The sequence below is a fragment of the Eutrema salsugineum genome, unplaced genomic scaffold, assembly GCF_000478725.1.
Source record: "Eutrema salsugineum unplaced genomic scaffold, Eutsalg1_0 scaffold_1, whole genome shotgun sequence".
NCBI lineage: Eukaryota > Viridiplantae > Streptophyta > Magnoliopsida > Brassicales > Brassicaceae > Eutrema > Eutrema salsugineum.
The window spans coordinates 12,667,244-12,673,415 of NW_006256909.1; the positions used below are offsets into that span (position 1 = coordinate 12,667,244).

General features: G+C 41.7%; 1 non-coding gene across 1 annotated transcript; it reads left to right on the plus strand.

Annotated features, from left to right (window-relative positions):
* The first annotated feature begins 2,661 nt into the window (after positions 1 to 2,661).
* Positions 2,662 to 2,768, plus strand: LOC112082636. Its single transcript, XR_002897302.1, has one exon. It is a non-coding gene; the product is annotated as a small nucleolar RNA R71 (small nucleolar RNA).
* Positions 2,769 to 6,172: the final 3,404 nt, after the last annotated feature.

Consider the following 6,172-nt stretch of genomic DNA (forward strand, 5'->3'; position numbering starts at 1 on the left):
CTTCTACAAAAATCTCATAAAAACGGCTAAAGGAAAAGGGTTTCTGTAAAGTGTGTAAAGCTCTCCCTAAAAACGACCTAAATGACATGTATTTATAGTCTCCAATGCTCCATGGTCTCTAGGGTTCCGGAATTGAGGCTGGGAATGACTTTGGGCTTCAGAAAATGGGCTTTAAGTTGGAGCTTGAATGCCGCAGTCGGGAGTGCTGTGACCGTGGCAATTGGCTTGTTTCCCGCGGTCAGGAAGCTTCTGACCGCGGCAAATAGGTTGCTGGCCGCGGTCGCGTGAGCTGCTGGCCGACTCCGCGTGGCTTCGGGGCTAATGGATTATCTTGAGATCCAACCGTTGGAATGTCTCCAAACCAAGTGCATTTGAAAGCTGGTTGATTCTTCTATAAGTTGTCAATTTTGAGGGTGATCAGATGATGAGAAGGTCTTCGTCTCTCCATGAGAGTTCTGACGGTCTGCATTTATCCAAAAGAGTCTTTTTGTTCCATTTTGTGCCTCTTTATCCCAAATTACCTGAAAAGTCTTTTAAAATCCGGAAACATAAAAATCCTTTGAAAACCTTTGAAAATGGAGTAAAAACACCTGTAAAAGATATTAAAGTGATCCATAAAAATGGTCAAAATCCGGTGTTATCAGTGCATCAGCCTCATTCCAATCCTTAACCAAGCTGCTTTGGCTGGTGTCCGATCCTTTGATAGCAAAAACCTCAGAGCCACTTTGTTCCAATTCCAAAAACCTTGTCTCAGGATCCAGCTCTCTAGCATTGTCCAAATACAACTTGTACCCTTCACTTGCTTCTGCTAAGATCCCATTGTCTCCTTGTTCTTGAGTTAGAGCAGCTTGAAGAGGATCCTCAGTGTTCAGCTCCTCAAGCAACTCATCAGCCAACTGATCCATTGTCTCCACATAGAAACATTGACCTTCAATGGTGGGTTTCTTCATCATCTCATTCACATCAAACTTGAGCTTTTCAGACCCAAGTTGAAGCTCTATTATCCCACCTCTCACGTTAATAATAGCTCCTGCAGTGGCCAGAAATGGCCTGCCCAAGATAAGATGATCAACTGGTTCCTCATCCATTTCCAGCACAACAAAAACTGTTGGAACCTCAAAACCACCTATCTTGACAGGTAGATCTTCCAACATACCAACAGGCAATCTAACTGATCTATCTGCAAGGATAAGAGAGATCCTTGCAGACTTGAAGACTCTAAAACCCAGCATATTTGCTATGGAGAATGGCATCAAGCTGACTGATGCTCCTAGATCACAAAGACATCCAGAAAATAGAAGAGGTCCAATGGCACAAGGGAGTGTGAAACTCCCTGGATCAGTCAAATTCCTTGGAATGGACTTCTTCTGAATGATAGCACTGCATTCATGACTTAGTACCACCATGCCTTGAACCTCTTTAGTCTTGTTCAGAATGGCATCCTTCAAGAACTTCCCCATCTTTGGCATCATTAGAAATGCATCAATGAGAGGCATAGTGAGTGGTGTCTCATTGAGTGCCTTCTCAAATACAGCTCTTGCCTTGTCCACAAGTTGCTTCTTAAATATCCCTGGAAATGGGAGCTTGGGTTGGTATGGAGGTGGTGGCACATATGTCTTCTCTGGTTCACCTTCCTTTGCTACCTCTTTACCCTTTTCTGTCCTTGGTTTCTCAGCAACTTGATCATCTGTTAAGGCTGCCTCCCCCTCAGTTTGATCATTGTCCTCAATGATCACATTGTTGTTCTCAATACCAGGTAACTCCTTTTCACTCCTCAGTGTAATGGCCTTAGCATATTCCTTGAGGTTGGGTTCTGGTTTGCCAGGTAGGTGACCTTGGTTCCTTGAGCTTGATGCCTGGTTTTGCTTCGGTTCCTTGATTTCCTGATGCATGGCTGCATTCTGGTTTGCAAAGATCTGTTGACCCTGAAGTAGTTGTTGCAGAATACCAACCATATCTGTCCCCATCTGTGGCTGCTGAACCGTTGGTGGCTGAAACTGTTGTTGAACCGGCGCCTGCTGTTGGAACTGTGGTGGACCAAACCCTGGTGGTGCCTTTTGCTGCTGTGAACTGAAACCAGTACCCTGAAATGGTTGTTGTTGCTGACCAAAACCCTGATTCTGAGCAAACTGATTCTTGGGTTGAAATGACCCTTGAAAGTTTTTCTTGGGAACAAAGTTCTGTGGAGCTTGAGAATTGGGATAGACCTGGTCTTGTGGGTTAGCTACATTGGGGTTCCTGTAAGAAAGGTTCTGATTGGCATTACCATACTGATATCTCTGGAACCTCTGATTTCCAATGTAGTTTAAGCTCCTCTTGGGTTAGTCCTTCTTCACTTATGTTCTCAAAGATTTAAGAAGGTTCTTCATACTCTCCAACAAAATGCATTGGCTTCTGAGTGGTGAATTTCAACTTGTCCAATTCACTCCTCAACTCCTTAACTTCCCTAGTGAGCCTCTGTTCTGAGCTTGAACCTTCAGATCTATTTGATCTGTCATAGTCTTCACCATAAGTGTCATTGCTCATTGCTAAGCTCTCCACTAGCTCTAAAGAAGCATGTATCTCCTTTCCAAGAAATTCCCATTTGAAGCAGTATCCAGCTGGTTTCTAATCTTGGGAAGAGCTCCTCTATATAGTGTGCTGAGAAGGGAAGCCTCGCTAAACCCATGGTGTGGGCATTGGTTTGTGTAGCTCCTGAATCTTTCATATGCTTCACCAAAACTCTCATTGCTGTGCTGAGTGAAACTAGAGATTTGGTTCCTCAGTTTTGCAGTTCTTGAGATGGAGAATAGCTTGCTTGCATTGCTCCCAAGTTTGAATGGAACCTCTTGGAAGATTCTTTTCCCATTGGTGAGCTTTGTCACCAAGACTGAAGGGAAATATTCTTAGCTTGAAGCTGTCTTCTGAAACTCCATTAATCTTGGTCAGGTCACACACTTTATCAAATTGATCCAGGTGTTCCAAGGGATCTTCCATTGCTAGTCCATGGAACTTTGAGTTCTGGACCATATTCAACAAGGATGCCTTCACTTCAAAGTTGTTGTTTTACACAGGTGGTGCCTGAAATCCATCTCCATACTGATGAGCATTGGCCCTGTCATTCTCTCCAACATAGATTTGTTGTTGCTCATATCTTCTTTGCTGGTGTTGGAAGGGCTGATGTTGGTGGTGCACCTGTTGTCTTTGCTGTACATTGGCCTGATGCCTCTGTTGATGAGCTGGAGCTTGTCCCTGGTGGACATAAGCTTGTTGGTGGTGCACCTGTTCCTGATGAACATTACCCTGATTTAACCCTTGACCAACTCCATTACCCTGAGCCTGTTTCTCCTGAACCGGTTGTTCTATATCCACCACATGCTCTCTTTGTTCTGCCATATTAGCCTGATCGATCTGTCTTCCACGTCTGTCCCTTCTCCAACTTTGATGAAGCACCCGACAGCTGAATCGGACTGGAAGGTTCCCCGGACAGGCGATTTTGGAAATGTGTCTGCACCCGGAGATTTTGGCCGAGAAATTCATTAGCCGGTACACATTTTGGCCGATGAATTCACCCGCGGTATGTGAGAATGGCCGAGAAAACCTTCCTGCGGTACGCGTGAATGGCCGAGAACCTCCAAAAACGCATTTTCACCATTTTTTCAAACCCTGATCACCATTTCTCTTCCTGGATCCATCTCTTCAACTCCAAATAGCTCCAAATACACTCAAAACATGCAAAGACTCATTGGGATCTAATGCAACTCCTAAGTCCTAAAACAAACTCTAAGGACTTAAAATGCATGAAATAAGATACGATTTAGAATGAAATATGCAACCTAAATGATGCAAATTATGAACGTATCAACCCCTTAAAACTGATTTAGTCTAAACATAAACTTAGAAACCGTAGAAAAATATTAGGCACATAAATCCCCTTGGATTCAATCCCTAAGTACTACGACTAATTAGTTGTGCACTTGCAGCTTTCATTTGTTTTCATTAGGGTAAAACTTGTTCCCTCACCAAGCACGCATCACTGCGGCCAAGAGGCGTCCCACCGCAGTTGTGCTTGGTCTACCCGTGGCCCACTGTCGATTCCCCTCGGTCGCATCTCCTGCTGTCACAGCCAGCCGTCAAAATGTCCCAAAACAGCCTCATCCGACTCATACATGCAGCTGCTCGTCTGGTACGCCTTCTGGAGTCTAGACCCCTCTTTCAGCAACTGATTTACTCTATCAGCACTCAGGAAACTGAAGACGAAGACAAGCCATTACCCTGCAACATGGCTTTGTCTTGTAAAGATGAGTATGAAGAGCATACTCTGAAGATGAAGAGAATGTCTTGTTCGTAGAGGACCCAGACACCGGATACTCATCAGGAAGTAGTACACCAGGAGTTGAATGGATCTCCAACAACATCAGTTAGGAGAAGCTCATAGAGTTCAACAACTTTTTCAAGGCACTCCCTGCTCATCTAAGCTTTGATTATGTCTGGAAACTTTGTTGCTTGCAAGTCTTTTTCAGATACTGCAAGGAGTCCAAGGAGGACATCCACAAGTACTTTATGCGAGCACTACAAGAAAACAATCGTTTTCCAACTGTCTGTTACGACGGTTTATAAATCATCGCAAATATACAACGATTTTACGAGGGAAAAACAAATCGTCGTAAAAAATAATCATCATAACATCGACGTATAATTTACGACGCTTTACGAAAATTATATATCAATAAAGAGAGATTTGATATTTATTGAAAAATCGTCGTAAATCGGATGTAACATTACGACAAATATACGACGATCAAAATCCGATGTACACTTACGACGATTTTACATCGACAAACAAGGTAGGTGAAGAACATTTAAAACATATTCACCTAACTAATGTCGATGAAATATTTTATCGCACAATCGACGTACAATCATCGTAATATGAGGGTTGGATTTAAAAGCGATGTAAAAAATCGTCGTAAAAGCTTCGTAAAGTCCAAAATTTTATTATAAATACATCTTCATTTCTTATTTCATTCACAACACATCATCATTCAAACATAAGAGCATCAACATCCTAGAGACCCATTTTAGGTCTCTTAAACATTATTAGAGTGTTGTAAAACCCGATATATTAGGTTGTCCTTTGCTGGAAACCCGAATTAGTAGTAATTTCTTTGAAAAAAGAAATAAAAATATTAAAAGGTTTCTCTATTCACGCGGCCTCACATGACACAAGAGACCGTCTCTTATGTTGTCTAAACAATAGAGAGAGATAGTTTTTTTGAGTTATTTTTAAGATCTCTATATACGAGCTAAAAAGCTAGATGTATATGCGTAAAGATTCAGATAGGGCGCTGACAGAAGAATTCAAGAACGGGTTAGAAATATTCATGTATCAGGCCAAAAATATGGAGAGAACGAAAGAAAGCGGGAAAATGTTTTGTCTTTGTTTAAAATGCAAGAATACAAGGTATACACTAACCAAAACTGTGTGGACGCATTTATTAAATAGAGGGTTTATGCCGAAATATTTTGTATATGGCAGTAATACTCATGCGAATGCTGGTAGTAGTAGTAATTATCAAAGTCATGTTGATTTTGATGAATCAAATTATGGTCAACAACCTAATCAGTATCAATATGAACTAGATCAAGGTCTAGATCATGATAGGATGCATGAGATAGCGACTGATGCATTTCATGAAACGCATAGTGGTAATGCTGTTGAGGAACCTAATGTAGATGCCAAGCAATTTTAAGATTTGTTAGACAATGCTAATCAGCCAATCTACGAATGATGTAGGGAAGGTCTGTCTAAATTATCGTTGGCAGCTAGGATGATGTTAATTAAAACAGATCTTAACCTGGCTGAGATTTGCATGGATGATCGGGCTGATCTTCTGAAAGAATATCTACCGGAGGATAACTTGGCAGCAACAACATACTATGAAATACAGAAGTTGATTTTTAGTCTTGGTCTACCTTTTGAGATTATAGATGTATGTGTTGACAATTGTATGATTTTCTGGAAATATGATGATCAACTGGAGGAATGTCAATTTTGCCAAAAACCAAGATACAGGCCGCAAACTGGTGGGCGTAAAAGGATAACGTATCTCCCTATAACTGATAGGTTGAAACGGCTTTATCATTCTGAAAGGACAGCTGCATCAATGAGATGGCATGCAGAAGATAAACA